Raw genomic sequence first — 22626 nt, forward strand, 5'->3', positions numbered from 1 at the left:
CAAAATCCAGTCTAAACCTGCCCTGGCACAGCTTGAGGCTGTTCCCTCTCATCTTGTCCCTGTTCCCTGGGAGCAGAGCCCGACCCTCCCCAGCTGTCCCCTCCTGTCAGGGAGTTGTGCAGAGCCAGAAGGTTCCCCCTGAGCCTCCTTTTCTCCAGGCTGAGCCCCTTTCCCAGCTCCCTCAGCCTCTCCTGGTGCCCCAGACCCTTCATGGATGCAGGTCCCTGGTGGGAACTGACCACACACCTCACTCAGAGGCTGGAGCAGCCTCAGATGTACTCAGCAGCTCAGGACCTGTCCCCCCAGGCACCACTGTCCTCCCTGGGTCTGGCCACCCCCAGCAAGCCCCTGCTGGATCCCAGACATGGAGAGGTGCCCCAGTGGGGCCGATTTGCTGGAGGGCAGGGAGAAACGATGCTGGCAAACCACGCTGCTGTTGTATTTCTCAATGTGCAGCTCTTGCAATAGGTAAGGCAAGAAAACAGCTGGTTCGTGCTCAGCCATGAGCCATGGGCTGCACTGGGAAGCCCGGGGGCTGCAGACCCTGCTGACCTCACCCCACTCCACATCCTGGTCTGTGCTCCAGGAAGAGCTCCCAGTGAACATTTTTCCTGAGCAGGGAGCCTTGGCAGCTTAAATAGCCATAGTAACACAAAAAAAGCTGACAATCTGAATTTAAAGTCCAGTCATCTCTGACCATCAGAGAATACTGCTGACATCTCTCAAGCTTTTATCCTGCTGAAAGAGAAACTCCAGCCCTTGGACACATGTTCAACTCCAGCTTTCTTACACCAACACTTCTTTTAAATCACGGGTTTCAGATTGTGAAACAGGAGCTAACAAAATGAGCTGCATGTGAGAAAATGGGGGTCTCTTGCCTCTTTTTGAGGATTCTCTACTGCATTTCACCTTTCTGGCAAGGAGTGGCTCATTCTGAAGATGAGTGCACAGGAAGGAAGTGATTTATGGTGGTCCTGACAACGGGAGGAGAGCTGGGTTCCACATTCTCCTCATCATGCTTGGGCGAGAGGGTTGATGTGCCTGGCAGGAGAGATCCCACTTTGGCAGGGTTTGATTCATTTCAGTGTTCCCAGGCTGTGCTTCATCCTCAGCCTTTGAAAGGAGCTCCTCCTCCAGCAGACTCCCCTGGCCCAGGATTCAGGGAAGGAGAACCCCCCATGCCACTGACGGAGAGGGAATCAGCTACTCCAGCCGGCAGGGCTGAGTCAGACCACGGCTCTCCACGTACCCAGCAGCTCATCCTCTGAGCCAGCCCTTTCCCTCATCCAGAACAAGCCATCACTGGAATGTTTTGTCTCCATGCCCACCTTGCACGTTTCCAATGGCCAGAGCCAACTTTGACCAGTGCAGGAGCAAAGACAAGCCCCTCTCTGGGGTGCTCACCTCATTCACAGAACATCAGAACCCTCTGAAACCACTTTCCTTCTGCTGGGGAGGAGATTGGGTCAAACTGCTTCAACGTGACCACGAGTAAAGAGAGGACTCTTTCCCCACACCCCACTCCCCAATTCCCATTGAGTGGTGGTGGCTGATGCTGTCCTGGGCTGAGGACAAGGCTCACTCTGCTTCACCACCCAGCTTCAATCTGGCAGGGACTGAAGCACCTCATTTTTCCTCCATGGTATCTCCAACCCATTCTGCTCAATTATTTGTTGCTTTAAAAACTCAGAAATCATGGAAAGTTTTGGGTTGGAAGGACCTTAAAACTCATCCAGTTTCACCCCTGCCATGGGCAGGGACACCTTCCACTATCCCAGGCTGCTCCAAGCCCTGTCCAGCCTGGCCTGGAACATTTCCAGGGATAGGGCAGCCACAGCTTCTCTGAACTTTAAACTGGAAGTGATTTTCTTTAGCTCTTCTGCCACCTCTAGAAGACCTCAGAGTGCTCTGACAGCCACCATTGAATGGAAATTAATTTGCTGGGGAAGCAAACACAAAGCCCCTGGGCTCCCAGGAGGTTTCAGGATTGCAAGTACAAACATTAGAACCCTCTCCATGTTACCAGAGCCAGTCCCTGGGGGTGCAGAGCAGCACACAACCCCACCCCTGGAGCCCCCATTTATTCTGCAGGGCTGGTGGGGTGGCACAGGGGGGAACAAGGACCAGAATGGCATCAGTGGTTGCTGCCAGTGCCTGTGGTTGGGAATTACAGAGCTGGGGTTGATCTGGCAGCACTATTTGGAGCAGGAATAGTGCTCAGGGGAAGTGCACAGCTGTACCTGAAGAACAGGCTTGGCTGGCTCACATGTCCTGGACATGGGGCAGGTGATTCCTCAGCACCCCTGGGGAGGGGACACTGCTATCCCCAAGGTGGAGAGGCCCATAGGGGATTTGCTTCAGGGACAAGTGACAGCTGAGCCCCAGAGCAGGAGGTGACACTGCCTGTCCTCCATGTGAGGCCACCACCAGCCCTGCAGGGCAGCCAGAGCTACTCCCAGGATTAGGAGCGAGGTCAAGGTGGGGTGGAGGGCAGGGAGCTCCTCTGGGCGATGGCAGAGCTGCATGTCAGGCTTAGACCTTGCCTCCCGTGATGCTGACTAATAAATACGTCAAGCAGCTCCATCCCATATCCAAAGCCAGGCAATCAAACCTCTGGCAGGGCAGCAGCAGAGGGAAGGTGCATTCTGGGGGAAGAAATGGGAAGGCAGTTTGGCCAGGCTGTGACTGCAGGGTGACTGTGGAGGCCGTGATTTTGGCAGGCTGAGACTTCAGGAAGAGAAGAGAGGAACGCAGAAGCTCCTCCACTTTTAAGAGCTAACAGGGGAATGAAGGAAATGCTTTTAAATGAGCCCTGGTAGTGCTTTGTGTCCCTTAAAACAGCCACTTTCTTTTCCTCTGCCTTTTCTGTTTCCAGTAAATCTTGTTTATTCTGAGGCCACTTGAGTTTCACCATCAGTGAAGGCAATGCCATGGTACACCAGAGGCTCTTCAGTGAAACTGGAGATGGCCTGAGGGGCCGATTATTTTGGTGGGAGAGCCAACTCTCCATTCTCCATGACATCTTTCCCACCTCTCCTTTTTCCCCAAAAAAATTTTTGGAGATGACAGCCCCCAAGGTGTCACGTGTGAGGCCTTTAGCTCAGGACATTCCAGAGGAGAAACTCTTCTGGCTGGTTAAAGGAGGAGGTGGGAGATTGGAATTAAGATTATTAATTCCACACCCTGCCCATCTGTGTTGTGCCATGCACAAGGGCAGTTGGAAGGAGGGATGATGACGTGCATCCCTCACTGGAATGTGGGTGCTGTGGATTCCAGCTGTGTGGTCACCCAGCACCCAAAGGACCCCCCCCAGCCCTCACACCCTCCTGGAACTCTCCCAGCACAGAATTTCAAAGAGCCAGATGTTTGTAGCCAAGCCAGAGCCCCGGCCTTCACTGCACACCAGAACAAAGGGAGAGTCTTTGCCTCGGAGGATTTGCAATCTAAAGCATCAGTATCCTGTAGGAAAAGCAATTAAAGGAGGCAGACAAGGATCTGACAGAGCCATTCAAAGCAGGATTGTATTTCCTTGAAATTGTTTCAAGTGATCACGATGAGGCAATCTAAATTACTCTGCCCACTGCCAATAAACTGCACAGTTGGTAAACATTTCAGGAACAGTGCCCCTAAGCAACGATTCTGCTGCCTGAAAAGTTATAGTCAAATATTTATGTAAAATTCCCTAACCTCCACACCTCCACGGACTCACACCCTGGAGAGACAGACAAACTTTTCCAGGCTCTCCTCTGCCTCAAAATGGGTTGCAGGGCAAAGCCGGTGCATCCAGCAGCACCAAAACCTGTAGGAGTGCCCTAAATCCCTGCAGGTCTGCAGAGCTGCGAGGGGTGAGACGTGGCACTGCACCAGACCCTGAGCAGCTCAAGGAGGGTCCTGTCCAGAGGGACACCCCAGGGCCAGGGAAGAAGGTGGTGACATCTCAGCATCACCTGTCCCAGCAGCTGCTCCCAGCTGGGTGTGATCCAGCTGCACTGGACATCCCAGGAAAAGATGGAGAGCTCAGGGGTCACCTCCTGCTCCACTGTGGGTGAGGAGTCTCTGCTCTCTGACACACAAGGGACTGAGGTGAGCACAGAGTCCCCACAGACACCCCAGGAAGGGCCAGGAGGGGTGGGATGGTCTCTGTGGTTTTGGGACACCCGAGTGCCCACATTGGTCACATCCCACTGGAAACCTTCACTTCCTTCAGGAGCTGATCCTTGTTGAGTACATCATGGAATCACAGAATGGTTTGGGTTGGGAGGGACCTTAAAGCCCATCCAGTGCCACCCCTTGTCAGGGGCAGGGACATCTTCCATTAGCCCAGGTGCTCCAAGCCCTGTCCAACCTGGCCTTGCAGGGATGGGGTGGCCACAGCTTCTATGACACTTAAACTTAGAAATTATTTTCTATAGCTGTTTTGCCTCCTTTAAAAGACCTCAGAGTGCTCTGGCAGCCACCACTGAATGGAAATTAAACTAAAAAAAGCAAAACAGCCAAAAGCTTTAATGGCTCTTACCCCATTACATGACAGGAGCTGGTCCAAGCACTGTGCAAAAATCACAGCTCTGATCTGATCCCTCCTGAAGCCGTTCTAAGGGCAGTAAAACCACAAACTTTGGATGCTTGTAGGCTTCCCTCTGGAAAAAAAGGTTAAATTCAATAAAAAGAGGATAAGTAAGAGTGAATTCAGCACATCTCATTCCTAATATCTCTGGCTCTGACTGCACTCACACTGCTGCGAGTCCTGAAGCTCTGGGCATTGTTAAATACGGAATGAGAGTTATGTGTTTGCAAGGAAAATGCTTCAGTCTCCACTAATAGGCAGAAAAATATTTTTATTATACTATATATTGACTTATTAAACGATGATGGCAGCAAGAGTGCCAACAAAGTTGTGTAATCATCTCTTTTTTTTTTTTTTTCATTTTGTTTTTCAGCTGCTCAGAGGTTTCATAAAAACTCCTTGTTTGGTTGGAAATCTTGCAGATCTCTCTGATGCTGTGGGGTATCACTGCAAGGTTTGGCTGCCTCTGAGGAAGGGTCAACCCCTCCATAATCCAGCCTGGATTTCAGGCAGCAAACTCCCCAGCACAGCCCAGGACAAAGCCATGACAGCTCTGCTCTGCTCAGGCTGGGCGCGAGGCGCCGAGGTTTGGCAGCCACCAAGCCCTGCTGACACGAGTTTTGTAGAGCCCTGATTTGGGAATCAGGGCTGACAGACCCATCTCTGGATGCTCAAAGCACCCAAAGCTGGATCTCCCCATTCCTCCCCCGAGGTTTTCCAAGGAGACGCCGCCGCTGGGAGCTCTTTACGTGCCCACACTAAACGCCTTTGGGGGGTGTCTCTTCCCATGGGGTTCCCTCCAGCGCTCAGCTTTAGCAGCTCAAACCCCAAAATTAAGGTGAAGGTTTGGCCATACCCTGGCACTGGCAGCCTTGGCTCCATCCTGGGCGTCGTTCCAAGAGGAGAATGTGGGCGTCGCCCAGGGCAGGATGGAAAACTGCAATGTCCGTCCTACAAAAAGTGTTGGAAACTTTCTGTTTGGAGAAGCTGGAAACAAAACAGTGGAAAGGTTTTGGATCACAAGAGCCTCTCCAAACTCTGAGTGTGGGCAGGGAAGAGCTGATTTCGAGCTGCTATCGGCGTGAGCCGTTGCAAGTGAAATTTGTTTTCCTTGGAACAGGCAAGTCCAACTGGAACAATGGCTGGAATGGACATTTTGCAAGGGAAGATTTTGTTTCATCTTGAAAGGCTGCAACACCTTGAAATATTTTCCAATGGAAATGACATTTTGTTTCTGCTGATAAACACAGGAGTCGTTCCCATCACAGTTTCCATCCTTCTCTGGCCCTTCCCACTTCAGCAGGAGGGATCCATGGAACCACATGCAAGATGAGTGGAGATCCATCCAACCATGGCATCCAGGGGGATGGAGAGCCATCCTAGCAAGTCCCCATGGGCACAGCTCATGGAAACACCCATTTGAATGTGGAAAATGGAGGGCAAGACATCCAGTGGGATGTGTTTTGGACTGTGTTAAGACCTTGAGGGAAGGCCAAAAAATTAGGAGAAAAACAGTACTGAAATGTGACCTATCACAGAATACATCAACAGGAGATCTGGGGATGGTTTCAAAGCTCTTGGTTTCTACCTGACAGGAGGAGGAGCCTTTGTGCATCTCCCCCATGGACTGGGTGGGAGCAAGTCCCTGTGGACCCACATCCAGGGCACTGGAGGAGCACTGTCCTGTTAGTTTTCCATAAAAACCCCTGTCAGTTTTCCATAAAGGAATGGAAGGAGAACTGGTAACAATTGAGAAATCTGAGCCCTGCTTTGTTGTAGTCTCAGCTTTCTCATATCTGGAGAACTCAATGAACTTCCAATCTCTCCCATCTCCAATCCAGACAAAAACTCTGTTCTTGGAAAGCTTTATCAGCAGAAGAAAGCTGCAGTCTCAGGTTGGTTGCAGCATTATCCTTTCACTATTTCAAAACATTTCCTTTAGATCACGGATTTTTTAGCACTATGTGACTAGCTCACATTCCTAAACAATCATTTCTGAACAAAATAATCTGCTGCTGTTTCCTTTCAAAAATGGGCTGAGGACTCTGAAACATCTTCCTCCCCTCATCTTCCCCACCCACATTCTAAATGATTGTGAAAAGGTTTGAAACAAAATGCGCCCTTTTTTCTTTCCTTTTAATTTTTTTTCTAACAGAAATGGGAAAAAAAAAATCTCAGTATTCCAGTCAAACATGTTGGAAAGAAGATCCTTTCTTTCCTCTTCTCTTTTACGAGATAGGACAAGGGGGGACAGCTTGGAACTGAGAGAGGGCAGGGGTAGATGAGATATTGAGGAGAAATCCTTCCCTGTGAGAGTGCTCAGGCCCTGGCACAGGGTGCCCAGAGCAGCTGTGGCTGCCCCTGGATCCCTGAAAGTGTCCAAGGCCAGGTTGGACAGGGCTTGGAGCAGCCTGGGACAGTGGAAGGTGTCCCTGCCCATGGCAGGGGTGGGACTGGATGAGCTTTAATGTCCCTTCCACCCAAACCATTCTGTGATTCCATGATCCTTTAAGAACAACCTGATGGAGATGATGCTGCAGCTCACAGCCCACCCCACACCTCGTGTCCCCATGACTGTGCTGGGGATGGGATGGTGGGGATGGGATGGTGGGGATGGGATGCTGGGGATGGGATGCTGGGGATGAAGGAGCGACTCAGCACCACATCCTTGGACCAGGACCAGCCCACACAGTCCCTGCCTTGTGGGATCAGCACTGCAGTGTCAGCAGGGGAACCTGACTGTCCCCAGCTGCTCCAAGGACAGCAAGGACCGAGTCACACAAGCAGGGAGTGATCTTGGAGCCAGGAGCAGGTGTGGTGAGGAGCTGCCAGCTCCTGTGACACACAATTTACCTTCACACTCCACCTGAGCCACTTCAGAGCCACCCCGCCAGGTGACAGAGAGTGACTGCCTGACTTCTCAGCCTCTGCCACGGCTGCCCAGCCTCACCCTAAAAACTGAGACAGGCGTTTATTTTTACAGGGAAATCAGTAAATTGTTCTGACAGCCCTGATGGAGCATTCCCACCCAGGAGAACTCCTTTGACCAACCATCTTCCTGATGGGCTTGACTTTACTTACCTTAGAAATTACTTGTTTCGAATCAGGAACATTGTGTTCCTCGTCTGATCTGACAGCTGACAGTCAGATAGAGGATCTGTCATAGAGTTTGAATTCCAGAGCAAAGGCATGGTGAGGTCCCACCACCTGGATCCATATTGGCTGCACAGAGACCCCACTCCAGCTCTCCTTGACATGCCAGCACAGAGCTGTAAGGGGAGATACATTCCAGTGTAAAAAGGATGTGGTCAGTGGTGGTCCCATGAAGCTCTCTCAAAATCAATCATTTCAAGAGTGAGCTGCCAGCTCGTGGAATAAGCTGCCCGTTTTCCCTTGGAAGTGGCATTTTAAAGTTTCCCTGCACCCCGAGCAAAAGGAGAGGGACAGGAGTTGCTGTTCTTTAGAGAAGAAACTCCCCTGAGCTACTCACCTGAAGGGAGCCCACACTGCTGCTGTAGGCGTGGGAGGGCAGAGCCATGGGGGAGTTTGGTCAGCATCCTTCAGCTCCCTCCCTTCTTCAGATCTCCTGTGAGCTGGAGTTAAGGAGAATTGGCCTCACCTGGCAGGGGTAGGCTCCTCCTAGCCAGAACAATGGGAAGCTGCCTGGACACCACCACGCTTTTTGGGGCCAGCTGAGCTCTTCACAAGCAGCCAGTGGGGTGATTTCAGTAGGGGGCTGCCCAGCCATCCCATCCCATCCCATCCCATCCCATCCCATCCCATCCCATCCCAACCCAACCCAAGAGCTGCCCTTCTTTTGGTGAGGAGACACCGAAGTGCTCACCTCATTCAGGGCAGACTCCAGCATCCATGGCAGCCCAGGGACACCGGGAACCCCACACCCCAGTGCTCCCCTCAGCACTGTGAAGGGAAAAGCTCTGACTCACACCCAAAGATATATTATCCACATGAGTTCAGTAATTTCAGCAAGGGGTCATTTCCTCAATGTCTGTTCCTGTTGTTTGACCTCTGGCTTTGCTTTTCCTTCTTTTGCAAGGTCACCCCTCACCCAGGTCACACCAGGGAGAATTGTCAAGCCACTTCTGGGAACTGCTTCCCGAAACAAGCCCACCTCTGTTATCTCTGTGTGGACAGAGCCGAAGGAGCCTCTTGACTGGAAATACTCAACTGGGAACAAAAATGGGACATCCCATCCCGCTCCTGCCTCCTCCCTGCTCCTTTGGGGAATGCCTGGTGTCCTGGTTTCAGCTCAAAACCGGGCAGGAACACCAATTTAGTGTTGTGGTTTTGATTTACCAATTTCAATATAATCATTTCCTGCTGTGAGATAGGATTAGGAGCAAAGGTAAGGCAGGCTTAAAACTTAATGGGTGTAAAGAAAAACCTTTATTAACAACCGAAAAGAACAATAGGATTCAGAATAAAACTTTCACTCCACATCCCTGTCCCTCGCAGTCAGGACACTCATGGTGAGATTGGGCTGAGCCAGCCCGAGGTCTTCATCACCAAGGCACCAAACATCAGACAACAGCTTTCCTCATGTGACCTCTTTATTCCAAATTTAAAACACAATGTGCCTTGAAGGACAAAAATAGTGGTTTAAATTTAGGTAAAATAGACTGAGAGGCACCGTGGACACTTCCCCTTCCAGCGACAGCAGTCTGCAGCCAGGAGGAAGCAAACAAAACCGGAGGAGAAGCTGCCAGGCCAGCTGTAGGATGCAGTTGTTGAGGAGATGGCCAAGGAAAGATGATAGCATGATGTTTGTCCCTTGGAGACTCTCTGGACAATGCCTGACTCATCGTTTGTTGCCTGCTCCCCTGCTAGAGCGAGCGAGGCAGGGGATGGAACATAACTGGAATAGGTGGAGCACAGCAGCAGTTCCTCCCTCGCATGACTCAGGCTGTACCTCCTCCCATCCCCAGAGGCCCTGGCATTTGGGGTCTTCCAGGGACCCAAGCTGCCCTCTCTGTGGGCTCCTGATGTCAACAGCAGGCCGTAGGCACCCGGAAACTCATCTCCTTTTCCAGTCCCACCAGGAGGTTTGTTCTCAGATGAACAATGTCAACTCAAACCCAGCCTGAGCACAAACAGAGCAGCAGCAGAGGGAGGGGAAGGTGCCACGAGGAATTAAGATTCAGCCAGTTCCCTTCTGCTGCCACAAACATCAGTGCAGATCTTGCCTGGTCCATCCGTGCATCATGAAGCAGGTTCCTAACTCACCCAAATTAAGGAAAATTAACCCCTGCAAAGGTTGTTGGCATTGGCAGCAGCTGCTGCCCCTCCAAAATGCTGGGGAAGACCCAAAGACAGGCACATCGACCTGTCCTGTCAGCCAGGAAAACTCCCAGAAGAGATGCCAAGAATATGATGCAAACCTGGGGCTAAGTGGAAGCTAGAGAGGAAAGCCTGGTGTGGACAGTAGCCATCAGACAGGTGGGTACAGGCAGCAACTCTCTGGCACTTGAATGCAGCTGGTGCCATCCAGATGGACATCCCAGTGCTCTCATGGAGCAGCGCTGTGCCATGGTCTAGGGACAGATCCTTGGGAAAACAACTATTGGTGTAAGACACAGGGCATCCTCCTCACAGGTCGTGGGCACAGAGGGGTTGAAAGGGCAGGATTTGGCACTGTCCTTGGCCCCCAGGCAACCAGCCTTTCCCTGCCTCCTGCAGCCCTGATCCGTGATGCAGCCAGGAGGTTTCACAAGAGAACACGGCAGCACCGAACCGGGAGGGATTGTTCTGTGAACAGCCTGTGCAGAGCTGCTGGCATCCCCAGCTGGATGCTGGCCCGGGACTCCTTGTTCTGCAGCACAGCCCTCCATCACCAGAGATAAGAGGGAGAGCCACTCACAGAGCGCCGAGGGACAGCCAACATCTCTCCTGGAGGGACAGCCTTGGGAACGTCACCTTCAGCACCCAAATTCCTGGGGGAGGGCAGCAGGTTGTGCCCCTCGTGGTGAGGAGGGCACAAAGTGGGGGCTGCACGTCTCCCACCAGCACCCACGGGGGTGGTTCTCCTCCCAGAGCCCTGGACACATCCCAGTGCTCTCTCACGGGGAAGGGACAACCTTGCTGGGGACACAGTACTGGCTTGGGGTCTCACTGGAGCGTGGGGTGTTCCTGCTACCTTTGGGACACTCCAAAGAAGCTCCATATGGAGAGTTTGGGACAGCTGCAGTTCCCTGGAGCTGCAGGCAGATCACAGAACCACTGAATTCACAGATCATAGAACCACAGAATCTCAGGATGGAAGGGACCTTAAAGACCATCTCATTCCAAAGCCCTGCCAAGGACAGGGACACCTTCCACTAGACCAGGCTGCTGCAAGCCCCATCCACATGGATTGTGCAGGGTGCTGTGCTTTGACTGCCAGCTTGGTTTTGGAAGCATTTCTGGGAATCACAGAGGAATGGTGAGGACATAAGACCCGGACTGTGATGTGGGATTGATTTAACACACTCAAAATGTTTATATGGTGAGATCCTTTAAGAAACAATTTCTCATTCTTTGCACAACAAGGTACCCAGGGAAATCCAGCCCCTGTCCTGCTCCCACCATCCTGTCCAGGAGCACAGGGTGTCTCTGATGGGTTCCCAGGCCAACATTTCCCTCTGTAGCACCCAGTCCCCTTCTACTCGCTGGACACAATTCACAGAAGCAGAATCTTATGGCACAGAGCAAACCCAACAGGTATGGGATGCAAAGAGGGAAAGCAGACCTGTAGCTCCTTAGGGCACAGCCATGAGTGGTACTGCCAAGTCTCAAATGTTTTTTAGCCTCTTTTGCAATCCCCATCCCAGGAATTCTCACCTGGGCTGCTGGCACCTCTTCAACTCAGAGAAGTGCCAGGACAGGGGATTTTTCAAACCTTCATGGATAATTCCCATTTCTTGGGTCAGGTGATACCGGGACATTCTCCTGCAGCGTCCAAGAAGAAAGGTAAACAGGACACTCCATGATCTCCGACAGAGGGTGTGTGCTCTTCCTCAGCAAGTATTTTGAAAAGGCTGACTGGAATGCTGGTATGGCTTCCTCTGGACAGGGAATTTCCCCTGCCACTGCTGGGGCTTGGATCAGGACCAGATGGAGAGGCAGCTGCGTTGGTAACACAGCTGGACAGCTGGGTGGTGGGCTTTGCTTCCTCCCACCATTACACTGTGTACAAGAAACTCCTGTAGGAAGGGTTCTCCTCGGGAAGGGGTCAGGAAGAAAATCAGTGATTTCAGCAGAGAAAAGTCCAAAGCAAGTGTGCATCCAGGTAAAAGCAGATCCAAAGAGGTATTGTTCCCAAATTCAATTCCTTAATTAATTGGGTATGTGTTGCACTCGAGCTCAATGGAAAACAGCAGAAATTAGACCAATAAGAGGCAGAACTCGAGGAAACCATTTTTTGATCAAACACTATAGATTCAAGCAGAGGAAGGAATAGGTTTCTAAAGAAGCTGGGCAGCCACATCCCTGGAAGTGTCCAAGGCCAGGCTGGACAGGGCTTGGAGCAACCTGGGATAGTGGAAGGTGTCCCTGCCCATGGCAGGTGAATGGAATGGACAGGTCCCTTCCCACCCAAACCATTCTGTGATTGTAGGGTTTAATCCTCCAGATGGAATGATGATTCTATGAAATGGAAACCAGGGACTCAGTCGTGTGCCAAGGATCCACTGCCACAGCTGGTTTAGTGCCAGCTGGTTTTGTGCAGACAATGTAACACAGGTGCCAGAGGGGAAACCCCTGTGTCCCCCAGCAGGACATTCCATGGCTTCCCACGATTAGATGGACATCTAATGTGCAGTCTGTTGGCCCCTTTCCCCAAGCATTTTGGGAGTGTGGTGGTCCTTTTCCATGACAAATGGAAATGAGTGAGGTACAGGTACAATATTTCCCCTGCTTCATTGTTTTCAAGCCCTTTCAGAAGCTGAGTTTCCAAAGAGAAGGGTGGGTTGGCATCACCTTAATGAAAACTAATTAAACATAATTATTTAGCCCTTGGAAAATATTCTGGCTCCACCAGGAACACCCTGCAGTTGGCTTTTAAAAGGCAGGAAGAAAGTACTTTTCCAGAAGCAGATTTTCATATGGGCTGATGTGATGGGGAGAGCTTCTCAATGAGGTCTTTCATGTTCATAGAAACCAGCTTGGCCAAGAGTCTGGCACAACCAACCTGAGCCTGGCATTTTTGAGAGTAAGGAACGGCCTCCTCCACCCAGTTTCATGGACTCAGGAAATCTGTAGGGAAGTGGGTAAAGTGACGGGGGACATTTCACCCACATCCCATTTTTCTCTGAAAGCTGCTGGGTTTGGGGCTGAAGACGAGGTTTTATAGAGTAAGATAATTCCTCCTAGCAAGAACTCCCAAACCACACAACCAGCCACAGATCAGTGTGTTTTGTCTGATGACCTCAGTGAACAGGAAAGGGCATTTCTCAGAAGTGAACGGTCAGGGAAGTGTCAGCCCCTGGTTTGGAGAAATGGATGAACACTGAGCTAAGTTGGAATTACTAGAAAGGTTAAGAAGCCTGGATTCTAAGGGTCTGGTGTTTATATATGTTTCTTTTCTCCTTTAGTATCCCACAGCTCTGCCTGTTTCCCTGTGGCCCCCATCTCAGCACCAAGGACACACAACACTCAGTCCAGGCAGCAAAGGATGGGAAAATCCTTCTGACCTCTCCCTCCCTGGGATGCTTCTTGGTTTTTTCCCTCCATTTCTTGGGAGCTGAATTATCCCAGACCCTTTACAATTAAGTCAAGGGGGTCTCTCCATAAACATATCTCAGGGTGCCCAGAGCAGCAGTGGCTGCCCCATCCCTGGAATGTCCAAGGCCAGGTTGGACGAGCTTGGAGCAACCTGGGATAGTGAGAGGTGTCCCTGCCCATGGCATGGAATGGGATGAGCTTTAAGGTTCTGTCCAACCTAAATCAGTCTAGGATGCTGTGTTCCACATCTGGGATTCTGTGTTCCACATCTGGAACCTTACCATCACAAGGGCGAGTGTGGCAGGGCAGGCTGGGATCAGTGCTGGCAGCTCAGGCACAGGAGGGGACACTGCCTACGTGTGCTTTGGAGCTGAAATGGAGAAAGCCATGAAAGGAAAGGCTGGGCTGAGTTCTCAGCACCAGCTGTGCTCTTCCCAGAGCTGAAAGAACAAGAAAAAGGAATTGTGTGTTGCAAAACCATTGGAGTCTGCAAGGACATGGCAGAGACTGACCCAGCCTGGCCAGGCTTTGCCCAGAGGGAGCCCCATGGCCAAGGTGGGCGGCAGCAGAACCAAAACCTTGGATTCTCAGATGTCAGCTTTTCACAACCTTTCTTCCATGGAAAACATGAGATTTTTGATTGAGAAGAGCCCAAAGGAACCAGCTCTCAGGCAGACAATCCCTGGCTCCTGGGCCAGTGAAACAATGGGAGCTCTTTAGGAGGCAGAGCCGAGCCTGGGCTGATGTTTTTGGTGTTTCAAAGAGGGGCTTGGGACCGCTGGTCCTTGACCACCTGGAAGGTGGCATCTGCCACTGTGGCTCAGAGAGAAAGCCAGATCCTGATGAGATGCTGCTATTCAGCACTGGAAGTGATGAGGTGACTCTCCCTGCTGTGCAATGATCCAGCCAAGGCTGGCAGCCACACCTGGGGAAGGTGTAGGCTCAGCCCAAGGCCAGGCTGGGAGTGCTTTGGAGAGGGAACAGTCCAGGATCCCCTCAGCCTCTGCAAACCCAGCTGCACCAGCAGCAACTTGACCCTCACACCACTCACAAGGGTTACAAAGATGACCCCAAAATAAAACTTGAAGCACAGATCCCACTTTTTAATGGACAAGGGGGCCCAGGAATTCCAGAGAAGACCATGCCCCACTCTGACCCCTCACCCTTGTGCCACCAGGCTGCATCTTTTCCTTGAGATCACTCAGTTCCTGTCTCATCTTCCCTGATACTTCAAGTGAGCACAAATTTTGTAAGTCATGGCTAAAATCACAGCATGAGCCAACACCGGGGTCATTGGAGCAGTAGGTCGGGTCTGTAGGAGAAAGCAACACCTTTTATTAATATTTCTAACCACAACATCACATCTCCTCCTCAGCTTCATCTTGCTAAAGGCGTGCACAAAACTTCTCCTAAGTCTTCCCAGCTGAGTTGCTAGGGAAGATTCTGGCACACTTAGAGTAATTTCCTCTGATTTGTTAATTATTTTGATATTCAAACTGCCTTTGGCATAGTCAGAACTGATTGTGGGTCTTCAAAGTTTGGGCTGGGCTGCAGAGCATGCCCTCCACCCCGAGCTACAGAAACGTGCACATGTGAAGTCTTGGCTGGATATCAGACAGAAAATATTGTTGGAATATCAGCTAAAAAATCGTGGGGTTTGCCACTGCACCCTGGGGTTAGGTGGACAAGAAGATAAAGTCATACACAGAGGATGCTCATCTACGAAAAGTTATCAAAGCAGGATTTTTGGGTAATCAAGTGCAATTTTTATCTCTACGAAGGAAAATTTGAGTTATACAGCCCACATGGAGCAGAGTTTCAAGGAAGAGAAACTCCCTGCATACTTTTGGATGCCTCATTTACTGAGAGAGGGCTGAATCACAGCATTTGACTAATCACAGCAAGGAATCCAGCTTTCTCCAGAAAAACTCACCATGGCACAGCTTGTGCTACTTCCCGTCCTCTGGATGAAGCCATAGTCGATGTTTCCCCGGAGAGCTGAAAACTGAGACACTTTCCTAAAACCCTTGCCTGGTGGATATCATCCAAGTTTCAGTTTCCAAGGCCTCAAAATTATGTGCTCAGGAAGCAACACAGCCCCATGCCAGTGGTGCAAACATAACCAAAGGCAACCTAAGGCAAGATGTCGAGTAATTCCCCAGGTTCTTTGGTGCTGACAGGGGTGAGGGGCAAAAGAAAACAACTTACATTTGAGAAATGGATTATTTACAGGGTTTTTTCTCCCTCCTGGCTTTCAGCTCAGGACCTGGAATGGCCTTCAGGGCTTTCCACTTCCCAGGAATGACCCAGGTTGAGCTTCAGCACAGTTGCCACCAAGTTGCTTTCTAAGCCAGGAAAAAAACCAATCCCTTCAGAGCTACTTGTGTAACTCCTGATTTCCTCTTCTTTTGTCTCCTCACTCTCTGGGTTGCTGCCTTTTTTTTTCTTTTAATAATATAAAATATTTTTAAGGATGTTAAAGCAGAGCAGCCCAGCCCAGGGAGTGGAGCAGCCTGTGCCAGGAGTGGCTGCCCCGTGCCACAGCACAGGAGTGATTTCCCTGCAGGAAGGGTTGACTGCCTTGGCCAAAGACCTCGAGCTGCTTGGGAAGCAGACAGGATTTCCAGCTCGGAGAACAATTGCCATCAGGATGTGTTGCTAAGGTCACATGTGGAAGCAGCAGAGATTTCCATGCCAAGACTCTCCAGAGAGCTTTATCCAGGCTCCAAAGATAAATGAGGCTTTGCAAGACAGACACAAGGAAGCTGGACCTGGACCATTCCTGCAAACAGAAACAATGGATGCTCAGAATTCCCTAGACCAGTGAGTACCACATGGATCACCCTGGATACCTGTGGATTTGTGGAGGAAGGGTCAGTCCATAGGAGACACAGGGTGTTATTCCCATGACCTATTCACAGGATCTATTTCCTTCGTGAGGAGAGCAGCAGAGCTGAGTTGACCAAAGCCAAAAGTGACGTGGGCATGGCTTCCAAGGAGCGTCCTGAAATGTTCCCTTGAGGCAGGACAATAAAGTCCAAAGCTGGCACAATCCAGACAGGGGTGAGCAGCTTCTTTAATGACATGGACTGAAGGGAGGGACAGATCCACACCTCTTCCCTAGGCCTTGGGACAAGGATGAGAGGAGAGCAGCCATCAATCACCCAGCAGTACAGACAACATCCAGCTTCCCACGGCAGTGGTCCCAGCTGGCCCCGTGGGATTGGGAGGCCAGATGTTTCCAGGGCACATACAGCCCCTCAGCATGGGTGGGGAAGGGAATCCAGCAGCGATTCCCAGCAGGCTGGACACACAGTGTGGCATTTTCCTGCATCAGTGATGGTGCCCAGCCAGGCAGAGGCGGCTGTGAGTCAGCACAGGAGCAGCGTCCCTTGGCACTGCACCCCTTGTCCTTTCTCCAGCTCCTCCTTCTCCCTGCTCTCCTGCTGTGGTTTCAGCCTGATGTTTTCCTGCTAAGCCCACGTGTGTGGAGACTTGCCCGTTCTAACCCAAAAGCCCCCTGAGCCATGGCATTGACGTCAGCAGCGCTCCAGCTGTCAAACAATGGAGATTAAGGCTTGGCAGGCAGTGCCAAGCCATGGAGTGCCTGTGCCTCCCCGGGCAGGTGAGCAACATTCCCTGCCCAGCAGGAACAGGCACATTGCAGCAACCCATCTGCTGCACCTGGACACTGACCCAGCCCTGATCCCTGATCCCTGATCCCTGATCCCTGATCCCTGATCCCTGATCCCTGCCAGGGGCTGGGCCATGCCCCAGGATGGGACCAGCAGGACCCACCATGGCCAGGGTGCAGGGCTGGAGGAGGCACAGCCCTGGCAGGGGGGTTATCCTGCGTGCCAGGAGATGTGCAGTGCTGGGAACAGGCCTGGGGCTCGTCCCTCCCTGTTCTGCCCAGCACAGGGACAGAGGCCACGGCGTGCTGCCTCTTGCAGAGGAGGGCTGCAGCCAAAGCCCTGCTCCCTGCTCGGGAGCTGCAGCCCTGGGGCTTTTCCTGCAGCAGACAAACATCTTCAGGACCCACAGCAAGAGCCTGGGAAACAGGGAATGTCTGGGATGTGGCCAGGCTGGCACCAGCTTGAGGGAGCAGCTGGAAAGACTCCTGGAAAACAGGAAGGGAGCTGCTTCTAGTCATCATGCTTGACCATCCCATCGTCCTGGCTTTGCGTGCCAGCCTTCTCATTCCTGCTGCAGGCACAAGGTGCCCCGCTGCCAGCAGGGCTGTCTTTTGCCAAATTAAAGGCAGGAGAACTGCAAACACCACGGGCACCCAGGACTGCCAATGTAACTCAGCTCCCAGGCTGGGCTCAACGAGCCAGAGGAGAGACAGAAACATCCTTGTGAGCAGAGCAGAACCTGAGCCACCAGCAGGGCACCAGCCTCTCTCCCAGCCTTCCCTCCTCACCAAACAAGCAGAGCCAGGAGGGCACCTGAGGTCAGAGAAACACGATCTACAACACCCCGAGACGGGAACCCACAAGGATGTGACAGCTCCAGCACAAGCCCTGGGGGGCTCGTGCCCTGATTTCTGGGAGACCTCCCAGCTTGGTGTGCCTCCTGCTCCAGCTGCAGGATCCCACTGCAGTTTCTGCAGATCCCACTGGGCCTCCCCAGGTGCAGGAGGGAAGCACGTGGCTCACCCGGGGGGGACAGACAGCACTGCCTGGGGACAAGGGCACAGCACACCCATGGACATGGCCACTGTCCAGGTCCTGCCCACTCCCTCCACAGCAGGCTGGGAACGTCAGACCCCAGGCACCAACACAAGAGCCAGGCCCTGGCATCTCCTTGTGCCAGGGCTCCTGGAACTCACCCTCCCCTGCTGGTGAGGTCCTGCCTCTATCCAGGACACCAGGAGATGCTCCCACTGCCAGGCTTCCCTTCTCCAGCTCCAAAGACCAGGTCAGATCAATCCAAGGACCAGACCAATCCAAGCTGGCTGTGTTTGCTGAAGTCCCTGCTCTACCAGGGACTCCTCCCTGCCCAGCCAGGGTTCAGAGCAGAAGACAGAGGTGCCCAGGGCAGGGGTGCCCAGGGTAGGAGCTGCCCCAGGTGCAGCAGGCTGGCAGGGACAGCCCTTTCTCATGGGCTGTGTTGATTCTCCTCCCGAGTGGTCCCTGGTGTGGTGGGATTGAAGGGCTCCCTGTGTGCTGCCCCCTCTCACGCCCTTCACACCAACCCTCCTGGCCAACCTCACCTTTCAGCCACCCTTACCAAGGGCCTGGCCCAGCGTGGCCGGATGGGAGGGGAGCAGATGGCCTGTTTGAGTCCTTCCCATTTGTTCTCCCTCAAGGCACTCTCAAAGGAAAACCCTGTAAGTCATTGTTCTATTTTGGGCATCCAGCACGGCTCAGTCAGGAGGGGCTGTGCTGGAGGAAATGGAGAAGGGTCTGACCAGAGGGGCCCAGGGGGAACAGACAAGACACTTTAAAACTTTAAACACTTCACATCACCCCCACAAAGAGGTTCCATCCAGGAGCTGGGATGGCAAGAGGGATGAACAGTGCCATGACTCAACGTGAGTCAACATGAGCCAGGCCTTCTCCTCTTTGCAGAAACATCACCAAGGCTGCTGGACACCAGCGACTGGAGAGGACAAGAGCAGAGGAACAGAGCACTGGGAGGAGCAGCAGCTCCCACCAACAGGCTGAGAGAGCCAGGGGTGTTCACCTGGAGAAGTAAAAGTTTGGGGAGATCTTATTGCAGCCTTTTGGTTTTTACAGGGGCTTATAAAAGAGAGAGAATGAATTTTTACACAAGAAAATAGTGATAGGATAAGGGGAAAAGAGGAGAGATTTAGGTTGGATGGTGGGAAAAAATTGTTCCCTGTGAGTGGGTGAAGCCCTGGCAGAGGTTGCCCAGAGAAGCTGTGGCTACCCCATCCCTGGAAGTGTCCCAGGCCAACCTGGGATGGTGGAATGAGGTGAGCTTTAATGTCCCCTCCAAAGCGAACCATTCTGAGATTACACAAAAAGCCCAGGGTGAGATTTTTCCCAGAAAGCTGCAATGAACATCCCACCCTACCAAGGCACCTGCAAATAACACCCACTGTGCCCACAGAGCCACGTGTGACACCCAGCTCTGCCCTTCTGGCTGGGCTCTGGGTCACTCACAAGATCCTCACAGACCATTTTCCAGCACCACCTCTGCTGCTGAGACCATTTTCCTGCCCCATGGCTCCATGGATGGAGATCCCTCACTGTAAGGGCACAGTCCAGGGCAGGACATGCTGACCCATCCTGACACAGCAGCTCAGCAAACTCCTGGCTCCATCCCAGGGTGTGGTGGGGACAGGTGGCAGGCAGCCACTCCACCCTGGCACTGTGTCACTCAGCTCTGACATCTGCTGCTCCTCAGCTCTCCCTGCTTATCCTCAGGGGTATCTGAATTTCTCCCAGGTCCAACTCCCTGCTCACACCAGGAGGATTGGTCTGGATGACCTTTAAAGGTCCCTCAAAACCCAAGATTCCCTCATGTGTTCCCCACTGGCTTTGTGATCTTCAAAATATTAGTATGTTTGGTCTCATCCAAGTTTTCCTCCATTTTCCAGGCTGAAGTTTTCTTCATTAAGTTTTCCTCCACCAAGTTTTCCTCCATCTTCCAGGCTGAAGCTCCTGCTGGCCCCAGGAGATGGCCGTGTTCCAGCCCTGCTCAGGGCATCCCACCACCACCTGCCCTGAGCTCTGAGCCCCAAGTCTTCCCTGGGCACTCCTCCTCTTCCATGGCAGAGCTTTCCAGGAAAAAGCTTAACTGAAAATCGGTGGCAACGTGGACTTGGGCCAGAAAGAAGGCAACAAACAAACATAAAAATACCAACCAGGCCCATCAGCATTTCCACTAAATGCCAGGGGTGGAGGGAAGAGGAAGGACTGGGGTTTGTTTTCATTCTCACGGGGTTGCGCAAGAGCGGCGGCCCCACGTGCCCCGAGCCCACGCCAGCCTTTATCTCTGCCAGCAAACAAAGCACCAGGAGACTCCATGGGGAGGATGTTCCACAGCTTGGCCTTATCCTGGAGCACACAGAGCCACCCTGCTGACGTGAGCCCAGCCTGGAGCCAGGGATGCCAGCAGGGCACGGCCTCTTGAGGTTCTGCGGCACCCGCGGGGTCCCCAGGGGTAACACCTGCCTGCTCTCGCCAGCCCAGGTGTGACTGTCCTTTGTGCTGCCTCTGCCAGGGGCAAGCTGATGACCTCTGCACGATGGGGGAGCATCCTTACTGCCCTGGGATCCTCAAGGTTGGGAAAATCCTTTGAGATGACCAAGTCCAACCATCAAGCAGCACCAGAGAGTTCACCACTAGCCCATGGCCTCAAGTGCCACATCCACATGTTTTGGGAACACTTCCAGGGATGGTGACTCCACCACTTCCCTGAGCAGCCCTTTCTGTGAAGAAATATTTCATAACATCTAGTCGACTATCTTTTATGGAACAGCCCTGGACACAGCAGCAGGGACAGGTGACCCCATGCTGTGCTGGAATCCTGGGGGACGTTCAGGAAGCAAAGCCATTCCTGGGGATCCCACACCTTGCTGGGGTTACAGGGTAATGCAGACATGTCTTGCTCTGGGTTCTGACATTCCTGGGAGCTTAGAAAAGGTGCCTTAGGAACCTGCCAGCCCTCTTGACCCCTTGCTGCCTCCTGCCCGTGTTGGCTCAGGTGCTGCTTTGTTTGCCCAGGGCACATGGAGGAGCTGTCCCATGCTTGTGCCAGCTGCTCCCACCTCTCTCCTGGCTCTGCCCAGGCCTCAGCCTGGCTGTCAACTTCGTTGTTTCTGGAGGCCTCCCCACAAAGGTGCAGCTCCCACCCGTTTGTTTCTTTCAGGATAAGCAGGGAGCATTGCTCCTGCTTCCCTTGCCGAGCCCATCAGCCACCTGCCTTTGTTTGGACAAGCCAAGCAACGAGGCTCTCAAGGCTGGAGTGTGCCAGGCTGGAATGTGCCACCCACAGGGACAGCTTGGCACAAGCTGCCACAGGGAAGCACATTTTGGACAAATCAAGCAAGTTCATGAACCTTTGGTGGCATCAAACCCTCTGCAGTGGAACCAGGATGGAGCCCAGCAGTGCAAAACTACACAAGGACTTGAGCATTCCCTGCCCAAAGCATGGCCAAAGGGCTTGGGAAATTTTGGATCTCTTTGGATCTCCCACAGACACAAATTGGGTTTACAGCTCATGTGACAGCTTTGCATGACTCAATTACAGAGGAATTTACCCAAAAGATCCCTGATGAAGGAAATCCTGGGGTGGGTGGGATGGCCACAGCCACATTTTAGCAGAGAATTCACGGGGGCAAAGGGAAGAGAGGCTGCTTTGCACCACATCCCACCAGGACTCACCCATGGGGGCTGCACATTCCAGGTCCTTCTGTGCCCTGTGCTGGGACAATGGCAGTCTCTTTTTACCAGCCTTTGTACCTTCATTTACCTTTAGGGACCACCTGGAGCAGCCCCTGCCAGCAGTCCCAGGGCATTTGGGCTTTACTCTCCAAGACCATCCCTTCTGCATGGCACGTGCTCACCTCACTGCTGGTAGAGGCAGAACGAGCCTGAAACTTCCCAGGGATGGGATTCCCAAAAGAGTAGCCCCATGTAGGTCCTGACAGCAGCACTCACCTGAAGGGAGAGCCCCAGGACACGCCAGCCCCTCCCAGGACACATTCCCCTTATCCTCACAAGTACCATCCACTGCAAGCAAAGAGGCTCCAGGAAAGATTCTGTGATTTCTGAGCTGCCCTTTGCAGCTCCTGGGAAGGCTGTGGAGGCCTGCAACAAGAGACACAGCAGCTGAGCAAAGTGAGTGACTTGTCTTCATCAGTCATAGAATGGGTTGGGTTTGGGAAGGGACATTAAAGCCCATCCAGTCCCACCTCACCCTTCCACTGTCCCAGATTGCTCCAAGCTCTGTCCAACCTGGACTTGGACATTCCAGGGATGGGGCAGCCACAGCTTCTCTGGGCACCCTGTGCCAGGCCTAACCACCCTCACAAGGAAGGATTTAATTCTAATATTTAATCTAAACCTACTTTCTGCCAGTTTGAAGCCATTCCCCCTTGTCCTGTCACTCCAGGCCATAGGAAATATTCTCTCTCCATCCTTCTTGCACCTTCAGGCACTGGAATGTCACCATTAGGTCACCTGGAGCTTCTCTCCTCCAGGCTGAACAATCCCAGCTCTCCCAGCCTTTCCTCCCAGCAGAGCTGCTCCATCCTCTGCTCATCCTGGTGCCTGCTCTGGACTCTCTCCAGCAGCTCCAGCTCCTTCCTGTGCTGGGCCCCAGGGCTGGGGCAGCTCTGCAGGTGGGATCTCACCTGAGTGGGGCAGAAT

Source organism: Sturnus vulgaris, chromosome 10 (assembly GCF_052056855.1).
Source record: "Sturnus vulgaris isolate bStuVul1 chromosome 10, bStuVul1.hap1, whole genome shotgun sequence".
In the NCBI taxonomy this organism is placed as follows: Eukaryota; Metazoa; Chordata; class Aves; order Passeriformes; family Sturnidae; genus Sturnus; species Sturnus vulgaris.